Below are 21,872 nucleotides of genomic sequence, written 5' to 3' on the forward strand. Positions count from 1 at the left end.
AAGAAATTCAGGGCTCTATAGAGCATTTTTTTGGTTATCAGAAAACATTTCAAAATGCCTCTAGCAGACTGTACTATGGAAGCAGGTATTTACTTTAAAAAATATGTTCTGGTTAACAAAATACTTTTACCTTCATAAGATATGATGCTCACAAGGGGGCTGGCAGGAAGCCCACGGCTGGAGGGGATGAATGGAGGGGCGGGAAGCTGACTGGGGGAAACTGACATTTCAAGGAGTGAAGTGACTTGCCCACGCTAACAGAACTAGGGAGTAAGAAAGCAGGAATTTCTTCTTTAGGTTGCCTCTATATAGAATAAATGAGTCACCTGTTATTCCTTGGACTTCTGGGGGTGCCAGCCCTAAGGAAATGTGTGAGTCTCTGACATGTGTTTGTGAAATGTTCAATGTTCTTTTTCCACCAGTCTTTCTTTTCTCTAGTCAAATATAATTGTTGTTCCTGGGCTTCTGGGCAGTACTAAGATCACACCTCTGCTCCTTCCTTCTCCCTTTCCCTTTGGTCAAAAACACTTTATTCCGCAATAATAATAAGTGGAATAAAGGATGCTACATCCACACAATGGAAAAGTATTTAGCCACGAAATGAATGAAGTTCTGCTATATTCTATGACATAGATGAAACTTGAAAACATTATATTGAGTGGAAAAAAACAGACATAAAAGATGACATATGGTATGATTCCATTTATATGAAATGTTGAATATGAATATGATATGGATGTATTTCGATATCAATTTGAATACAAATTAAGCAAATCTATAGAAACAGAAAGCTGATTAGTGGTTGCCAGAGGCAAGGGAGGAAGATGGGAATGACCTGACCACTAATGGGTAAGGAGGTTCTTGAGGAGACAAAATGTTACAAATGAATCGTCTGTTTAAATGAGTGAATTGCATGGTATGTGGCTTATATCTCAATACAACTGTTAAAAAACAATAACAGGAATGGCCCAAATTATTATAACCATGTCATGTTGCATGGGATATTTTATATGTTTCAACTTGGCATATATTAAGTTTGCATATGTATTTAACCCTCAAAATAACCCTCTGAGGCTGGTACCATTTTTATTTCCATTTTCTTCTCTCTCTCTCTCTTTATGCTTATTTGCTTTTGGCTGCGCCTGACCTGCGTTGCAGCATGCAGATCTTTAGGTGTGACACGCAAACTCTTAGTTGTGGGCTGTGGGATCTAGTTCCCCTGACCAGGGGTCAAACCTGGACCCCCTGCATTGGGAGCATGGAATCTTGGCCACTGGACCACCAGGGAAGCCCCTCTGTTTTTTAGTATGAACAAACTAAGAAAAATGAATCATCCAAGGTCACACAGCTAGCAAGTGGCAAAGTCAGGGTTTGAACTTAGGGAGTCTAACTTCAGAATTCTGCTCTTAACTACCTTGCTCTTCACACACTACTGCCAAACTTCCTCTCTTGTTACATCCTCTGTGATCTGAACGCATGGCAGTGGTTGCTGTGCCCAGATTGCGATTGTGCCCTTCCTTGCATTATTCATTTGATTTCTCCCTTCCCATTTATTTTCTCTCCACAATTTTGAGGTAAAATTGGTAGACAATAAACTGGACATATTTGAAAAAATGCAATATCATAAGCCTGGGCTTATGTAAACACTGTCAAATGATCACCACAATCATGATAATCAAGATAATAAGCTTATCCATCACCCCTAAATTTTCCTGATGTTCTCTTTTGTCCTCCTTGTATTCTGACTTTCCTCCTCCAACTCACTCCCAAGCCATTCTTGATCTTTTTCTGTCATTACAGATTCACTTTTATTTGCTGGAGTTTTATGTAAAAGGAATCATACAGTATGCAATTTTTAAATCCACATTCTTTTCATAATTATTCCCATGTTTATTCACATCATTTTGTCTCAAAAGTGCAGTGCTTTTTATTGCTGAGTAATATTCCATTATATATTTATACTGCAGTTTGCTTATTCATTCAGGTTTTGATGTGCATTTGGATTATTTCCAGTTTTTAGCTATTGCAATTAAAGATACTATGAACATTGGCTAACAAATCTTTGTATGGACACATACTTTCTTTCTTTTGCATAAATACTTGGTAGAGCGGTTGGATCATATGGTACCAAACTCTCCTACCATTTTACAGTCCTACCAGCAATGATTGATAGTTCTAGACCCCTTTCTTTGTTGCCAACACTTACTGATCTTAGTCATTCTAATAGGTGTGTAGTATCTCATGTTGGTTTTTAACTTGCATTTCCCTAATCACTAATGATGTTGAACATCTTTTAACATGCTTACTTGCCATCTATATGGCTTATGGTTTATTTGCCTTTATTCTTGTTAGAGTTGTCTGTTTCCTTATTCAGTTTTGTGTGTTCTTTATGTATTCTTGTTATATCTTTTGTGAGATTTGTAAATATTTTCTTCCATTCTGTAGCTTATCTTTCCCTTATCTTTTAAAAAAAAAGTGTCTTTTTAAGAGTCGAAGCTTTTAACTCTGGTGAAGTCCTATTTACTAATTTTTTTTTTCTCTTATGGCTCATGCATATTTTATCTAGCACATTTTCACCAAAGCCAACATCATGTAGTTTTAGGCATGGGTAGATCTAGGTACTCCATAGCTAGTATATGAAATCCATCACTGTTAATCTCATAACTCTGTTCTCATCACTGCTAGCATTTTTCTCAGGCAGTCTCTCCTATGTGGTGGCCAAGAAATCCCCAGACAACTATAGCTTTACATTATTTTGGCAACCTCAATGGATCAAGTTCCTTCCTTATTGTCCTTATAAAACATTTTGTGGTTGGCATGCCTTGAGAGACCTGCCTTCTCACAACCAATTCTTTTGATGGATTGGTCAAGTTATTTGCTGCATGGTCAGTGGCTAAGTCATGTCCGACTCTCTACAACCCTGTGAACTGCAGCCCATCAGGCTACTCTACTGCATAACTGTATGAGGTGGTCAACCCTATCTGAGTGTCTGAGCCTTAAGACCTGGAAAAACAAAAACTGAGAAGCAGTATCAAAAGAATAATTAAAACATGGTAAAATGTCTAAAGTAACAGTGTCTACTACTTGAAATTTTTATGTCATCCAAATAATCTCGTTACATAGATATTGCCCAAATTTTAGAAATTTAGGAATTGAGGCTTAAAGAAATAGAAGAGTGAATCAAGTTCACTGTTATAAATTCCTATGGCTGCTGTACCAAAGAACCACAAACTCAGTGGCTTAAAACAATACAAATATCTTATGTACAGATGTGAGACTTGGACCACAAAGAAGGCTGAGCATCACAGAATTGATGCTTTTGAACTGTGGTGCTGGAGAAAACTATCAAGAGTCCCTTGGACAGCAAGGAGACCAAAGCAGTCAATCCTAAAGGAAATCAACCCTGGATATTGGAAGGACTGATGCTGAAGCTAAAACACCAATTGTTTGGCCACCTGATGCCATCAATGCCAACTCATTGGAAAAGACCTTGACGCTGGGAAAGATTGAGGGCAGGAGGAGAAAGGGGGGTGACAGAGGACTAGATGGTTGTATGGCATCACCAAGTCAATGGACATACGTTTGAGCAAACTCTGGGAGACAGTGAAGGACAGGGAAGCCTGGCGTGCTGTATTCCATGGGGTCGAAGGGAGTCAGACACGACTGAGCAATTGAATGACAACAAATGTTTCTAGAGCTCAGAAATCTAAACCCAGGCCCCAGGGAATAAAATCTGGGTGTCAGCAAGGTGTCTTTTCTTTTGGAGGCTCCAGGCAAGAGTGCATTTCCTGACTTTTTTTTTTAGCTTCCAGTGGTCTTGACTTATGGCCCCTGTTCTGTCTTCAGAGACAGCAGTATAATGTCTTCACATCCCCTTCTCTGTTATTCTGACCTGCCTTACTCTTACCTGGGCCCTCCTGGATAATCCAATATCATCTCCTTGACTCATCCCCTCAGTGAGGAGCCATTTACCTCATGAGGCAACATATCCACAGGTTCTGGGGATTAGGATGCAGAACTCCTGCGGGGGGAGGGGCGGGTGGGCATCGTTCAACCTAACACAGTCACAGTGCTGTTAAGTGGTCCTGTGGAATGGTAACCTTGAATTCATGTTTCCCACAGTGAAGATCAGTGGGATCTTTATCACAAGTGAATCACATACCAGTGGCTGTGTATAAGTTTGTGTAGGTTTCAAATTCCTACAGAGCAAAGAATTTCACCTACCATTTCATCTACCAAGCTCTGTGCACACGTGTGTGTGTGTGTGTGTGTACGTGTGCTTGTCTGTGATGGGCATGGGGAGGGGGTGCTTTGTTTTAAGACAACAGGAAGAGGCAGAAAAACAGCCCCATTTCGCTTTGCACCTTGCATCATTCCACAGAGGCTGTTGACTCCTTGACCCTCCCCCTTGATTAACAAAACAGTAATGTAAATTTGTTTGTACCTCCTTTATTTGATAAATTCTGTTTCTAGCAGAAGAATATGGATTCCATCAGTAGGCAAATCACTTAATAGTTTTCAAATGACAACTATAATTCTTTGTCAGCTGTTCCTACACGTGCAAAGAGAAACAGAGAGCCAAGGCGGCTGCATGAATCATTTAAACAATAAACCTCTATTGGTTTAATTATCCGATTATTTGAACAAGCATCTGGATACAATTTTAAGTTTTTCTCTAACATTTTTTAGTTTGCTTGAACATTTGGAGGCGTTGCCTTGTAATCAATCATTTATTTCTTCTGTGCTCTAAATTCAATTTAACAAACATTTAATGAGCAAATAATATATGCCGGAAATTATGTTCACTTCTACTGTGGATAAAAGGGCAAAAAAAAAAAAAACAAAGAATCTCATTTTCATGGAGTTTTCAGTTCCAACAGGAGACTATTACAATTACACCAACGACTATGTAATATGGCAGAATGATTGAGGAACAAAGAGAGTAAAAGTCTTTAGGGAGAAAACTATAATTCAGTTAGGAAAATTTAGGTGAAATTTCTGCAGAAGTATTCTGGATGGGTTAGAGTTTGCAAGGTAAAGACAGCATTAGGAGAGTATCATCAGTGGAAAGAGCCACAAAGCAAGGAGGCAGAAAAATGGAGGACTCATGTAGGGGGAACAACAAGTCCTCTGGTTAAGCTGAGAAGTAGGGAACATACAAGGAGTTCCCAAGATCTAAGGGACTGAAAGGAACTGTTTATCTCCAGCATCTAAAGAATATCTAATTTATTCACTCCAATACCCTAGTTTTCAATATGTTTGTACTGAGAAGATCAGGAGACACATTGATTTCTAAAATGGGGGTGGGAGGGATTAGGGGGGCGGAGACAGGAGGGTGATACTGACATCTAGTGGAGAGAGGCCAGGGATGCTGCTAAACATCCGGGAATGCATAGATCATCCCCCCACCAAAGAATCATCTGACCCCAAATGCCAAACTGTGCCACAGATAATAAACCTTACAATAACCTTATGAAGCTGTATTGCTTTTTCCTTATTTGGCCAGATGAGGAAATGGAACCATTTGAGAGTACACATCTTGCACGAGATCATTAAATGAAAAATGGCAGACCAACTTTAGGGTCCCAATCTAGAGAATGAAGAATGTATATATAATCAAGAAGCTGATGAGAGTCTCTGAATGTGGTCATGTCAGTCACTGGAGCTGTAATTACATGACAATGCAGGTCAGATGCTTAGCCCAGGGCCTGACACACAGTAAGCACTCAGTAAACATTCCCTGCTCTTTTCAGTGACCAGTGGGGCTTTCAGAGCAGCATCAGCTGTGAGGGGGCTCCACTGAAGGACAGGGAGGCCAGGTACTGAAAAATAGTCTGGGATCAGCGCAGGGTGTTCGGAGTCTGAATGGAGTGAAAGCAGGTGGTCTGTGCAGGAAGAAACACGTGCCAAAAGATGGTTACCCACAGGGAACTGGAGATCCTGACAAATGAAGGAAAGTGTGGGTGTGTGTCGGGGGAAGTTTTGAAGGTGACTCTGATTTTGAACCTGAGAAACTAATTTTCACCTCACCACCATGAAGGGAACAGCTGCCGTGTTAGGAATGATGATACTTACTTCAAACAGACAAACTGAGACACAGAAAGGTAAAGCAATTAGTTCAAGGTCAACAGCATTTGAAGTTTTCTTTAGAAATATAGGGAGAAGAAAAGCTTGACCTTTTTCAAGATACAATAACTAAGTCTTTATTGGAGAGATAAGGACAAAATGACATTTCCTTTAATATGCTTCCAAAAAAAATTTTTTAACGTTTGTTTTGCTATGTACATATATATAGATGAAAGTAACTTTAACGTCTAGTCAGGCATTCTGGCTGAATGAGATACATAGAGATACCAAGAAAGAGCTCCCCAGAGAGCATGGAGTGAGTTTCTGTATTTTTTTGTTGTTGCTGTCACATGTGCTGCATTATTATGGGAGAACCAATAAAACTGAAACACGTGACCGGCCAGGTAGCAATATGTGGGAGAGATAAGGGGACCCAGGGTTACTCAAAGCTGGGTAAAATATGTTTAGTAACAATAGCAAATATCACTAATACTTAATGAATGCTCATGAGATGCCAGTAACTGTGCTGACTATTCCTTATACATTATTTCATTTTAATCCTCGTAACTCTCTGAAATAGATGTGACTAGTTATCAAAGAGGTCTCTGAGGCTCAAGAGGTTACTGACTTAGCCAAGGTCACACAGCTAGGAAGTAGTGAAGCCAGTATTCAAACCTCAGGTTTCAGACTCAAGTGTCCAAGCTTTGACACACTATTATACATGTATGGCTGGAATTCCCTGGTGGTTCAGAGGGTAAAGAATCTGCCTGCAATGCAAGAGAGACCCAGGTTTGATCCCTGGGGTAAGGAGGATACCCTGGAGAAGGGAATGGCAAACTCAGTATTCTTGCCTGGAGAATTCCATGGAAAGAATTCCACGTCACAGAGTCGGACACAACAGGGCAACTAACACACACATACACACACACACACACACAAACACACATATGTGTGCTAGGCATTAGGAACATAAATGCTTCCTTGTTTCATAATTTGACAGAATAAATATATCAGACTGACTGCAGAGTTGTCATTCAGTTAAGCCCAACCTAAGGGAATCAGCGAACTAAAATGTGCTGGAATGGGTGAATTTAACTCAGATGACCATTATATCTACTGCTGTGGGCAGGAATCCCTTAGAAGAATTGGAGTAGCCATCATGGTCAACTATAGAGTCTGGAATGCAGTATTTGGATGCAATCTCAAAAATGACAGAATGATCTCTGTTCATTTCCAAGGCAAACCATTCAATATTACGGTAATCCAAGTCTATGCCCCAACCAGTAATGCTGAAGAAGCTGAAGTTGAATGATTCTATGAAGACCTACAAGACCTTCTAGAACTAACACCCCCAAAACTGTCCTTTTCATTATAGGGAACTGGAATGCAAAAGTAGGAAGTCAAGATATACCTGGAGTAATAGGCAAATATGGCCTTGGAGTACAAAATGAAGCAGGTCAAAGGCTAACAGAGTTTTGCCAAGAGAGCACACTGGTCGTAGCAAACACCTTCTTCCAACAACACAAGAGACAACCCTACAACAACACCAGATGGTCAATAATGAAATTGGATTGATTATATTGTTTGCAGCCAAAAATGGAGAAGCTCTATACAGTCAGCAGAAATAAGACCAGGAGCTGACTGTGGCTCAGATCGTGAACTCCTTATTGCCAAATTCAGACTTAAATTGAAGAAAGTGGGGAAAACCACTAGACCATTCAGGTATGACCTAAATCAAACCCCTTACAATTGTACAGTGGAAGTGAGAAACAGATCTGATAGACACAGTGCCTGAAGAACTATGGATGGAGGTTCATGACATTGTACAGGAGGCTGTGATCAAGACCATCCCAAAGAAAAAGAAAGGGAAAAGGCAAAATCAGTATCTGAGGAGGCCTTACAAATAGCTGAGAAAAAAAGATGCAAAAGCGAAAGGAGAAAAGGAAAGATACACACATTTGAATGCAGAGTTCCAAAGAATAGCAAGGAGAGATAATAAAGCCTTCCTCAGGGATCAGTGCAAAGAAACAGAGGAAAGCAACAGAATGGGAAAGACTAGAGATCTCTTCAAGAAAATTAGAAATGCCAAGAGAACATTTCATGCAAAGATGGGCTCAATAAACGACAGATATGGTACAGACTTAACAGAAGCAGATGTTAAGAAGAGATGGCAAGAAAACACAGAAGAACTATACAAAAAAAAGATCTTCATGACACAGATAACCACAGTGGTATGATCACTCACCTAGAGCCAGACATCCTGGAATGCGAAGTCAATTGGGCCTCAGGAAGCATCATTACAAACAAAGCTAGTGGAGGTGATGGAATTCCAGTTGAGTTATTTCAAATCCTAAAAGATGATGCTGTGAAAGTGCTGCACTCAATATGCCAGCAAATTTGGAAAACTCAGTAGTGGCCACAGGGTTGGAAAAGGTTTGTTCTCATTCCGATCCCAAAGAGAGGCATACCAAAGAATGCTCAAACTACTGCATGATTGCACTCATCTCACATGCTAGCAAAGTAATGCTCAAAATTCTCCAAGCCAGGCTTCAACAGTATGTGAACCATGAACTTCCAGATGTTCAAGCTGGATTTAGAAAAGGCAGAGGAACCAGAGATCAAATTGCCACTATCCGTTGGATCATCGAGAAAGTAAGAGAGTTTCAGAAAAGCATCTTCCTCTGCTTTATTGACTATGCCAAAGCCTTTGACTGTGTGGATCACAACAAAGTGTGGAACATTCTGAAAGAGATGGGAATACCAGACCACCTGACCTGCCTCTTGAGAAATCTGTATGTAGGTCAGGAAGCAACAGTTAGAACTGGACATGGAACAACAGACTGGTTCCAAATCAGGAAAGGAGTACGTCAAGGCTGTATATTGCCACCCTGTTTATTTAATGTATATGCAGAGTACATCATGCAAAATGCTGGGCTGGATGGAGCACAAGCTGGAATCAAGATTGCCAGGAGAAATATGAATAATCTCAGATATGCAGATGACATGACCCTTATGGCAGAAAGTAAAGAACTAAAGAGCCTCTTGATGAAAGTGAAAAAGAAGAGTGAAAAATTTGGCTTAAAACTCAACATTCAGAAAACTAAGATCATGGCATCCCGTACCTTCACTTCATGGCAAATAAATGGGGAAACAATGGGAACAGTGACAGACTTTAATTTTTTGGGTTCCAAAATCACTGCAGATGGTGACTGCAGCCACGAAATTAAAACATGTTGCCCCTTGGAAGAAAACTTATGACCAACCTAGACAGCATATTAAAAAGCAGAGACATTACTTTACCAACAAAGATCTATCTAGTCAAACCTATGGTTTTTCCAGTAGTCATATATGGATATGAGTTGACCTATAAAGAAAGCTGAGTGGCAAAGAACTGATGCTTTTGAACTGCGGTGTTGGAGAAGACTCTTGAGAGTCCCTTGGACTGCAGGGAAATCCAACCAGTCCATCCTAAAAGAAATCAGTCCTGAATATTCATTGGAAGGACTGATGCTGAAGCTCCAATACTTTGGCCACCTGATGCAAAGAACTGACTCCTTGGAAAAGTCCCTGATGTTGGGAAAGATTGAAGGCAGGAGGAAGAGGGGATGTCAGAGAATGAGATATTTGGATGGCATCACCAACTAGATGGACATGCATTAGAGCAAGCTCTGGGAGTTGGTGATGGACAGGGAAGCCTGGCGTGCTGCAGTCCATGGGGTCACAGAGAGTCGGACAAGATTGAGCGACTGAACTGAACTGAAGGAGAGCTGTAAGAAGAATTGTTTAAGAGACAACAGATGTCTTTCTCAATCCCCACCTTTATTCCTTATCAATGTTGTACAATTGGCTTCTGAACCTCACTTTTTACATCTTAGCCCTTCTTGTAAAAATCTAAACTCATCATCTTCCCTGTGGATTCTCTGAGTAGAGGATACAGCATGAACAAGAAAGGCAGTGCCCTTAGTCCCACGGACAACCCATTCTAGCAGATGAAGACTAACAACTCCACAAATAGAAAAAAAAAAAAAGTCAGATTAAATGTTCTGCCCCAAATTAAAATAAGGGGATGTGATAGCCATTAGGCGGCTACCTCAGATGCCTGGGAGAAATGACATCTCTCGGAGGATCAAAAAGATCAGTACCTGCAAAGAACAGAGAGGAAATGTTCTAGGTGGAGGGAATAGCTAGCGTGTGCATGAGTTCTCAATTGTGTCTGACTCTTTGTGACCCTACGGACTGCAGTCCATCAGCCTCCTCTGTCCATGAGATTTCCCAGGCAAGAATACTGAGCAGGTTGCCATTTCCTACTCCAGGGAATAGCTAGTGTCAAGACTCTATGGTCTACACAGAAAGAAGACCCTTCCAGAAGGAGAAGCTAAGGTGTGAAAAGAGATGAGGAAAGATACGTTTGAAGAAAGGCAGAAGGATTTTTCACTTTATTCCTCATGCAACGAGATCCCCTTTGAGTAGACCTCATCATTTGTTACCAGGGACAGGTGTCCAAAAGTTTAGCTTTCAGGGTCAATAAAAAGTTAAAGATACCAAGAAAAACTTAATTTTACCTTGTCTTTATCAGTTAATATTTCATATGAATAAGAGAGAGTGAGTGAGCCCCAAACTCTCAGCAGTTTCATTTATATCTAAAAGGTGTGTTTTTGACACTTCAATCAATCAGTGGGTACCATTAATCTGCATATTGCGCTCCTAGAAGCTGCTTTTCTTCTTGATCTTTCCTTTTCTTTTTGCTCTCAGGAAATTAATTCATGTCATTTTCATTTGAAATCCTGTGGCATTTGACTGCACAGGCCCTGCGAGGCACCCTTCTATGGCTTGAAGCTGAGTTTAATGGTGTTGCTTGTCAGCAGCACCTCAAGTCAAAAGAGTCTGAACTGCCAGGCCCCTCAGGTCAGTGGTTACATACAGAAGATGGTTTGGCACAGGTCTGTAGGTCTGTATGCGGGAAGAACCAAAATACTCCACTTTGGTGACTGATACTGGCAATTTGGTACTTAACATTTTTCCAATGTCGTTATTTTGCTGTGAAAGGGACATTTGAGTGAGGATTTGTAAGATGTCATCAATTTCACTTTAGAATTTGGCTTTCTCTAAGGGCTGGAATCATTGGGAGCATTTTCTGCAGTTCTTGTCTGAGACAAACCGATTCGTTTTATGAAAGGTTGAATAATGTCGATCACAGCATTCCATGGATCTACATGAAAGCGCTTCTCCAGGCAGACATATTCTGATAAAAGCATACAATTTAAGAGACCAAAGGGCCCATAAAAGTCATCAGTCTAGCAAGTGTCAGTCTTTAACACCTTTCATGTCTTTAAAAGGAATAAATATACAGTGGTTTGACAAAATGTCCCCAACTTTGGATTTTGCCAGCTATTTACATTTTAAAATGTTACTAAATAAAAATAAGAAAGGAGATCATAGTTGAAAAATATAAGAAAAAATTCATCACCAACTGAAGATTTTTGTTTGCAATTCGACTAATTTACAAGACGAACCCACTCCATTGGCCTTACTCTACTCAGTTTGCTGTGCTGGACTAGTGGAAATTTAATCAGGGATGATGTTTGGAAATTGCTTATATAATCTATACCTGCCTTAAGGACTCAGACACAACTTACAGCATAGGCTTGAACAACTCCAAGGACAGTCTTATAAGGGCTCCTTCCGCATGAAGAAAGCTTTATTTTCAGGAAGTGCTTGATTACATGAAACGGGAGCTACGTACAGGCGCAAGGTCTAACGTCACACGTGTACACACACACACTTGCAAATAGTAAGCATGCAGATTGGTAACATTTTGCAGATTTTAACACCTGACTTGTTTTTAATACCCTTCTCCTCTCTCCTGCTCCAAAGCTGGTGCCCTGTTTGGATTCTCACAACCTCCTTTAGTTTCCTAATTGCTCTCCTGTGTCCAAGTTGCTCCTCTTCTGCAATTTATTTGCATAATGTCCTTTGGAATGCCTTTCGAAATTCCCAGACTTACCATGTTTCCCCCTTAAATTAACATCCCTCAGTGATAAATGATACTGATATTTGGAATGAACTTCTTAAAAAAAAAAAAAAATCCTTTCTCAGCCTGCTCTACACAAGTTCATTTCTTGGCATTTCATCCCCTTCCCTGCTACACTTTCTCCTAAAGCTCCAGCCCTAAAGTATTTGCAGTTCTCCTAAAGTACAAACAATGAATGTTTGTCAAATTCAAACTCAGGTCTGTGTGATTCTAAACTTACTGCTCTAGGCACTACTCCATGCTCTTTCCTTGGATCAAGCATATCCTTTTTTGTGAATATACATGAATCCTTTCTGAAAATGTAAGCATCTTGGAAAATAGTGGAAAGGTCCTAATCCTTTGTCTGTACATACAGAACTCAATGAATGTGGTGCTTGATAAAATTTTATTAAATAAATAAATGGACTGGATTGAGTTGGGCTAAATTGTTAACTAGTACTTACATGGAAATTTATTTTTATAGTATCTTTCTTACTGGAGAAGAAAAATATATAAGATGGGGCCTTAGGCTTCTATAAAGAATAAAAAGGAAAAGACATCAAAAAGGGGGGTGGAACTTGCCAAAGATAAGCTTTCTTCCAATATCATTATTTTATCACTCTCTAATCCTGAGGTAAAAGAAGCAGAAACAGGAATAGAAAAAGAAAATCCGGTTGCCTTTTAAACACAGCCACTAAAATCAATAAGAATGGCAAAAAAAAAAAAAAAAAAAAAAAAATGGAGGCATCATTAATAAGAATTAAAGTAAGAAATTAAATTCTAACATAGCATACTATTTTTAAGTATTCTTGAGTCATTTTTCCAGCTTTATTAAGATACAATTGACATATAACACTGTGTAATGTGATGATTTGATACATGTATGTATTGTGAAATAACTACCAAAATAAGAAGACACCTCTATCACTTCATCTGATTCCATTTTACTTGGGTGTGTGTTGTAAGAACATTTAAGTTCTACCCTCATAGAAACTTTCAAGTATATGATACATTATTTTTTATTGTTTTTAAAAAATTCATTCATCTGTCAGTAGACACCTAGATTGTTTCCACATCTTGGCTATTATAAATAACACTACAGTGAACAGGAAGGTGCAGGTATCTCTTTAAGATCTTGATTTCATTTTTTCCATACACACACACACACACACACACACACAGAGAAATGGAATTGCTAGATCACATGATGATTCTATTTTTAATTTTTTGAGGAAACTATATACTATTTTCCACAGTAACTGCACCCATTTATATCCCTACCAACAATGCACAAGAGTTCTCTTTCCTCCATAATCTTGTCAGCACTTGTTACTCTTGCCCTTTTTGATGATGGCCATTCTAACGGGTGTGATTTGCGTTTCCCTGATGATTAGTGATACTGAACGTCTTTTTGCATCCCTGTTGGCCATCTATACGTCTTCTTCAGAAAAATATCTGTTCAAGTCCTCTGCACTGTGACATAGCTGCTATCCTCATGAAAATATAAACTTCTATTAAAATGCATCAGATCAGATCAGATAGATCAGCGGCTCAGTCGTGTCTGACTCCTTGCGACCCCATGAATCGCAGCACGCCAGGCCTCCCTGTCTATCACCAACTCCCAGAGTTCACTCAGACTCACGTCCATTGACTCAGTGATGCCATCCAGCCATCTCATCCTCTGTCGTCCCCTTCTCCTCCTGCCCCCAATCCCTCCCAGCATCAGAGTCTTTTCCAATAAGTCAACTCTTCGCATGAGGTGGCCAAAGTACTGGAGTTTCAGCTTTAGCATCATTCCTTCCAAAGAAATCCCAGGGCTGATCTCCTTCAGAATGGACTGGTTGGATCTCCTTGCAGTCCAAGGGACTCTCAAGAGTCTTCTCCAACACCACAGTTCAAAAGCATCAATTCTTCAGTGCTCAGCCTTCTTCACAGTCCAGCTCTCACATCCACACATGACCACAGGAAAAACCATAGCCTTGACTAGACGAAACTTTGTTGGCAAAGTAATGTCTCTGCTTTCTAATATGCTATCTAGGTTGGTCATAACTTTCCTTCCAAGGAGTAAGCGTCTTTTAATTTCATGGCTGCAGTCACCATCTGCAGTGATTTTGGAGCCCAAAAAAATAAAGTCTGAGACTGTTTCTACTGTTTCCCCATCTATTTCTCATGAAGTGATGGGACCGGATGCCATGATCTTCGTTTTCTGAATGTTGAGCTTGACACCAACTTTTTCACTCTCCACTTTCACTTTCATCAAGAGGCTTTTTAGTTCCTCTTCGCTTTCTGCCATAAGGGTGGTGTCATCTGCATATCTGAGGTTATTGATATTTCTCCCGGCAATCTTGATTCCAGCTTGTGTTTCTTCCAGTCCAGCATTTCTCATGATGTACTCTGCATATAAGTTAAATAAACAGGGTTACAATATACAGCCTTGATATACTCCTTTTCCTATTTGGAACCAGTCTGTTGTTCCATGTCCAGTTCTAACTGTTGCTTCCTGACCTATTTCTCAAGAGGCAGATCAGGTGGTCTGGTATTCCCATCTCTTTCAGAATTTTCCACAGTTTATTGTGATCCACCCAGTCAAAGGCTTTGGTATAGTCAATAAAGCAGAAAAACATTCTTTTCAGAAAGATTGTCAGCTAGATTTAAGTAGAAGTCAAACACTCAGTCCTTTCACAGTCCCCCAGTGTTCACTCTGTTCAAAGGACCACAAGTCCATGCACATCCCAAAATCTTCACCTGCGACAGGGATATTTATTTTATAGCTCATTTCCTGTGAAACTCACATAATGTTAATGAATGTAAAGATCCTTCCTCATTTTCAAAGTCACTCTGAGCAGTATATCTTCTATATATTATGAAAGAGATATATATCTCTTACATATGCTTATTTATAGTGTTTGGAGAATTATTTCATTCCAGTGATAAAGGTGTTTCCAATTTTTGTGTAAATACAGTACATTTTTTTTTTTTAAAGTCTGCAATATTTCCCAGACAGTCATTTACTTCCCTCAAAAATGCTGTGAATTTTAGAAACCTGGACATTTAAAAATGCAGATGGTTGAGCATTCTTTGAATCATGTACTACTAAATCAGCTGGAGGCCTAGAATCACAGATGTACTCATGTATCTTCAATGGGCAGAGAACTGAATTTTGAAGTCTAGGCACTTCATTTCCTGAAAACACAATAGTAGTATGGTGGAGGAAACAAGGCTATCATTTCTTGAATTTGCACTGCATGGCTAATGCAGAAATAAAGTGACATACTTTAGGAGTTGTTTAGTATCAAGTGCTGATTTAGCGAGATCAAATGCAGCTGTCTTCCCAAATTACACAACTGGATTCACACCATCTACTAATTCCTGGTGGAGTTTTAAAGATACCTTTACAAGCAATTTTCTTCTCAGCGCAAAGACTCCTAATTTAGACAGTACCAAGATGCCGCCGTGCAGATTCTCTGCACAAATACCAACTTTCTTAGAAACATTTGATAAAGGAGATTGTGTTCTTCAAGAGCTTGGGGCACCGTTTAAAGAGATAATGCCATTTGCAGCAACATGGATGGATCTAGAATTTACCATACTAAGCGAAGTAATCAGACAGAGAAAGACAAATACCATGTGATATCACCTATATGTGGAATATATATATATATATATATATATATATATATATATGTGTGTAACTGAAACAAATAAACTTATTTACAAAACAGAAGCAGACTCAGAGACTTAGAAAATAAACATGGTTACCAAAGGGGAAAAGTTGGGGAAATAAATTAGGAGTTTGGGATTAACGTATACACACTATTAAATACAAAATAGATATTAATAGATAATCCACAAGGACCTAAGATATAGCACAGGGAACTCTACTCAATGTTCTGTAGCAACAAATATGGGAAAAGATTCTGAAAAATAATAGATACATGCATGTGTATAACTGAATCATTTGCTGTACCTCTGAAACTAATACAACATTGTAAATCAATTATATCCTAATATAAAATTTTAAGAAAAAGAATTTCTAAAATGTAATTGGGTCGAAGCTGATGTAGAATTGGTTTCCAAATTGTTGTGCATTGTTCCTTTCTGCTTTCTTCTTGCTACGTTAAAAGTCCTAGAATGTGTCATGCTGCCTAGGGTGGTCTGAGAAAGGACACAGTCTCCCTCAGGATGACCCCCCTTCACTCATGCTCTTCCTTCCCAGATGTCCTTTGTGCTTGGTACACTTCTAGAAAAAGCATGTTACAACTACCTTCCAAATCTAGACTCTCTTGATCTCTACATTTCATCTAGTTGACCACACCTCCTGTAACTAAGCATATCATTTAGCTAAGCTTTAGCCCTACCAATCTTTGGGCCACAAATTATGTTTTCCTTAGAATAAACTTCATTCTCTGTCCTCTGGCTGCGAGTCTGCATCCATTGATTGTAGTCTAACATTCGTGAAGCTTTGAACACCTTTAGTTTCTTTCTATGTGAAGTCCTCTGTGACTGCCCCCATAATGAGGTGGTTACTGCCACCTCTGCTGTCCCTTTGCACTTCTTTCTGGTAAAATTTTGACCAGATATTATTATACCACCATTGCTTATAATTACCATACTTACTATCTACCTACTTTCCTCCCCAAACCAAGTAAACAGTTATTCATCCAACTGATCAAAATGTATTTGGATGCCACAGGGCTAGGCAGTGTGCTAAATAATGCAGGTACCAATAAGTCTTCAATTCCAGTACTTCTGCAAATGGATTAGTAGTGTATTTTCCCCACTTATCTGGAAGGTTACTTGTGGTTTTCTCCTTTATTTCTAAAAGCTATTCCTAAGAACTATTTATGACTGAGAATATGGATCCTTTGTTCTCTGCATTGCAAATGGTTTTCCTTGTATTTTGGTATTTTTTTGTTATTATACATATGTTTTCTTTACTGTTTCTTTTAAACTTTCTCACCAGTCTCTTTTTCGGAAACTAACAGGTACTAGAGAGGGGATGGTATGGATAAGAAGAAAGACGAGTGCAAAAGTCAGCTGAGGAACTTGAGAATGGTCTTAGTAACATAATACAATGAGAGAACTGGGCAGATGAATGAGTCATTCCTGAATTAGCATCAACAGATGTGATGAGGAATGTGAAGGCAGTCCAGGAAGGCAGTGATAATTTCCATAGTACCTGGCACATAATGGGAGGTTAATACTCATCTGCTGCAATAAGTAAGTGACTGGCTAAATGCAGGGAATTTTCTTTCCTGCAAAGCCCAGTAATCATTAGGGAAATGTGTTATTTGTAAAGAACAGACATTGTGATGATCACTCTGATTCTTGACTCATTTGTCATGTAATTCTACAGAGGCCTCCCGTTGTAGGCGGCGTGATCTGCTCAATTCCTTAATGATGGGTTCCACCAAGTAATTTGCTTTAGCCAGTGGGAATTGGGTAGATTTGATTCATACAGAAACTTGAGAAAGTAAATTCTGTTTGTTCTCTTGAACTTTTGCTTTGGCCAAGAAATTTGCTTGGGTTACGTTGATGAAGGAAGTTGAGTTATCCCGACCACTTTAGCTGAGACTATTCTAGATCAGCTCTCAGTGAACCTAGTCAAGATCAGAAGAACCATTTAACCAATCCCCTGTCTGATCTACTGAATCATGAGAAATAATAAATAATTACTGTTTTCAGCTACCAATTTTGGAATGGTTTATTATGCAGCAATAGCTAAGTGTTAAAGAAGTTATAATTCTATGTTTAAATGACTTCATTTGGTGGCATGTTTTCTAAGTTTTTCTATTTAACAATTGCACTAAACATCTCCTATTACTAACACTCTGTGAACTGCAGTAAGAAGAATAGTCAGTAAGAGACAAAAAATGTAGCCCTTTCCTAATGTCAATCTTGCATGCGTGCATGCTCAGTCACTTAGATGTGTACAACTCTTTACAGCAGCATGAACAGAAGAGCTACTGTAACCCACCAGGCTCCTCTGTCCATGGGATTCTCCAGGCAAGAATACTGGAGTGGGTTGATATTTCCTACTCTAGGGGATCTTCCCAACCCAGGGATTGAACCCATGTCTCTTGCATCTTCTGCATTGGCAGGTGGATTGTTTACCACTGAGCCACCTGAGAAGCCATGTCTTAATCTTAGATATTCATCTATTCAACTAGGTGTACAGTATAAGAAACACAAGAAAGCGCTCTCATGAAATCAACCATGGTTTAGTGGGAAAATAGATGAGCAAATGATTTGCATCTATTGCAATAAGTAGTAATAGGAACTATTAATGATCTCTGAATCAAAATAACCTTAGTTGGACACCTTTCTTCTGTCACTTCCTAGGTGAACCTTACTTAACCTCAATTCCATTTTCTTTATAAAAGGGGATGGTAATTGTACCTACTTCATAAAGTCGTTGGGAGGATTGCCTGCACTGACATCTGTAACACACTTAGAACTGTGTTTTATACTCATACGCAACCATTAAGTGGCTGGTTTTTTATTTAAAAATTTAAAATCATGAAGGCACAGTGAAGTAAGACTATAGAGGGTACAGATTCAGTGGAGGGGTAGTAGAGGAGATACTTGAAAAACCGTAAATTCACAAATCTACTTGGATTTTGGTATCTTCAGTATATTTCAAGGAACAAGGAATAGACGATGATTATGATATCTTCTAATTGTGTACTACAATGTTCTTGGAATATTGTATAACCTAATACATACAGTAAGTTCCCACTAAATATGGCATTTGATCATTAAAGTAGTTCTCAGAAGAAGCTGGTCTAATGAAGTTAATTCACATGCCATTCATTTTACCTGACGACAGAGACAAGCTTGATACTACTATCCCACAGGACATTCTGGTCCCTTTTAATCGTACTGGAAGTGAAAAGAGAGTATCTATTGCCAGAATGTGTTAACATGAAGGCTCAAATCTCATGTGTTGTGCTTGAGTAGGGTAGCGTACAGTCTGTTAAATCAAATTAATAAATACATTAATAAATGCATTTGTTTTCTCTATTTGGAAAGCAAAGTTAGCAAGTTCATTCTCTTTGCTATTTTGTATTTTCAATTACAAGATGCTGTCCTCTGCTGTTTGCTAAAGATGATATCAGGTACAGTCATTGGCACATAGTGAAATAACATAATTTTATTTCCCCAACCAAATGCCTACAAATTAGGAAAGAATTAACCTAGACTTCTCAAAGTTCATAGAACAAACATGCCCAGTTAAGCATGGTGCTCCTCTTCCTTTAATTTCATCACATTTTAATGGCATCTGTCCTGCCCATGCTTTTGATAACTAAACGAACTAACTGGAAGTGTGACAACATGATCAATCCGTTACTCTTTGGGCAATTATTTCCTGTAAAAGAACTTTCATGAAGAATTTTACTTAAACACATATGCTGTCATCAATGACAGTATCTGGCTACTGCTACTTAATAAATATCTGTATTTATGTCATTAGTTAATTTAGTTTGTGTGTGCATTTGTATGACAGTTAGCATGTGGACTACTTATTTCAATTCTCTTTGAGTAAGATCATTCTGAGACAAATGTGTCAATTTCCCCCATGGAGTTACAAATGCATCTCTGGGATTCAGTGCTGTTAGTGTGCACACCTATGACTGTCTTAGATATGTCCCTGAAATCTAGAAACTGTAGCAAAATTGGAAGAACTGGAATTGAGTAGATGTGAGTTCAAGACTTGCCTATGTCTTGAAAACACATATTTACCAAATATGTAGCTTTTTCATCACTTTCCTCATCTTTACAAATCTCTCAAGGGGTTGTTTTGAGTTTTAAATAAGGTGAGTGATTGAAGTATATGAGAAGTCAGCAAAAGAAAACCATGCCATAGGGATGACCCCAAAACACTGTGTTGAGTTTGAATCAAAAAATGAAAGCCAAATGACTAATTCAAGGTCATATGGTGTGAAGGAGCAACTGAAGTAGGAAAAGAAATTGTAGCTGCTGAATGGGAAGGTAAATAGAAAAGGGAAGATCTTCCTTTTGCTTGTTGGTTAACTAACACTGATCCTTCACCACTGCTTTGTTGGATAGATTAATTCATTCTGAAAGGCTTTAAATATATCTGGTAGGTAGCTGATAATCATCTTTGAAAAACAAATCATTGGCCTTTCCCTTGCTGTCAAAATCCCTAAAAGGAAAATTTTCATTTCAAATGGCTTCTAGCTTAGTTCAGAACCAGAAGGTAGATTCCTTTGAAGCTATCTAGAGCAGCTAGTGAAAGCACTTTTTAATGGTTTATTAGTTGGTAAACTGTAATTGGCATATAAGGATAAGAGCTTCAAAAAACAGATTAAACTTACAGTCAACTGCCCACTAGAGTTTTGAATCAGTCAATACAGTTGTCTTTTAAAAATAGAAGCAATGCTGTTACCCCTGAACAAATTCACCTTTTATGCAATTCATAACTATATCAAAGTTATCCAAAAACAGAGAAATTAAGTAAATTACAATCCATGTGTAAAGAAAGGCTTTTTTTTTCTTGCAGGTGCTGACATCAGTAATACATTTTAGAATATGTGCTTAGTACCCAAAGAAATATACAGATGTAGTTCTTTTTTAACTCTAAATGAGGAAATATTGTTTAGTCACTAAGTCGTGTCTGATTATTTTGCGACCCCATGGACTGTAGCTCTCCTGGCTCCTCTGTCCATGGGATTTTACAGACAAGAATACTGGAATGGGTTGTTATTTCCTCCTCCAGAGGATCTTCCGACCTAGGGATGGAACCTGTGTCTCTTACATTGGCAGGTGAAGTCTTAACCACTGAGCCACTTGGGAAGACCTCAAAGGAGGAAATACCCATGTACTATAAAGGGAATAGGAAAAAATGTGTAACATTTGGTGTGAATTTCGATATGCCTTTAATGTTTCCTTAGTAAAATTTTTCTCCCTTTCTGTTGAATGTCCCTACTCATTATGATTTGTAACATAAAGACTCAAATGTTAAGTATATAATGTGCTTTAATAGAATGGTCTGCTGCTGCTGCTGTTAAGTCGCTTCAGTCATGTCCGACTCTGTGTGACCCCATAGAGGGCAGCCCACCAGGCTCCCCCATCCCTGGGATTCTCCAGGCAAGAACACTGGAGTGGTTTGCCATTTCCTTCTCAGATGGATGGAAGTGAAAAGTGAAAGTGAAGTCGCTCAGTCACGTCGACTCTTAGTGACCCCGTGGACTGCAGCCCACCAGGCTCCTCGGTCCATGGGAATAGAGTGGTCTGCTGCTGCGGCTGCTGCTAAGTCAGTGGTCTACTGCCTGTTAAAACTGTTTTCAAGCCAAGTACATATTCTGACTTTTCAAAAGTAAACCAGAACAGAAATCATTGATGATGCAACCTGAAACAAAGAAATAGTTATTTCCCTTCCTCTCCCAATGAATATAATGCTTTATTGTCTGAATTATCATTCATTTTATCTATTTCAAATCTCAAGGTCACATATGTGAATGGCATAAAATATAACTATAGCTTACAGAAAAAGCCTCTGACAATTGTATAGTGGAGAAAGAAATCCACATAAATATGTTATTAATCATATTATTATGTGGGCCCTTCCATCTTTCTAAGATGCAGTGAAGTTGAAATATGCCACCTGCCCCTCCCCCTAAAATAAGTTGATGGAAAAGCCCATAACCAGGAGAGAGGGATGTTGGAATTGAGTTGTCAAACTGTCCTGGATGTCTTGTGCAAACTGAAGAGGCCAATTTACTGCAACACTGCATAGGCTGAAGGCTCCTGTCTCGCCTTTACCGTGTTTCCT

General features: G+C 39.0%; 1 protein-coding gene across 4 annotated transcripts in view; it reads left to right on the forward strand.

Moving 5' to 3' along the window:
* LRRC4C (leucine rich repeat containing 4C) overlaps window positions 1–21,872 on the forward strand; it is a 1,428,975-nt gene that overhangs the window by 1,216,443 nt on the left and 190,660 nt on the right. The gene's annotated exons all lie outside the window — the stretch shown is intronic.

Source organism: Bos indicus x Bos taurus, chromosome 15 (genome assembly GCF_003369695.1).
Source record: "Bos indicus x Bos taurus breed Angus x Brahman F1 hybrid chromosome 15, Bos_hybrid_MaternalHap_v2.0, whole genome shotgun sequence".
Classification (NCBI taxonomy): Eukaryota; Metazoa; Chordata; class Mammalia; order Artiodactyla; family Bovidae; genus Bos; species Bos indicus x Bos taurus.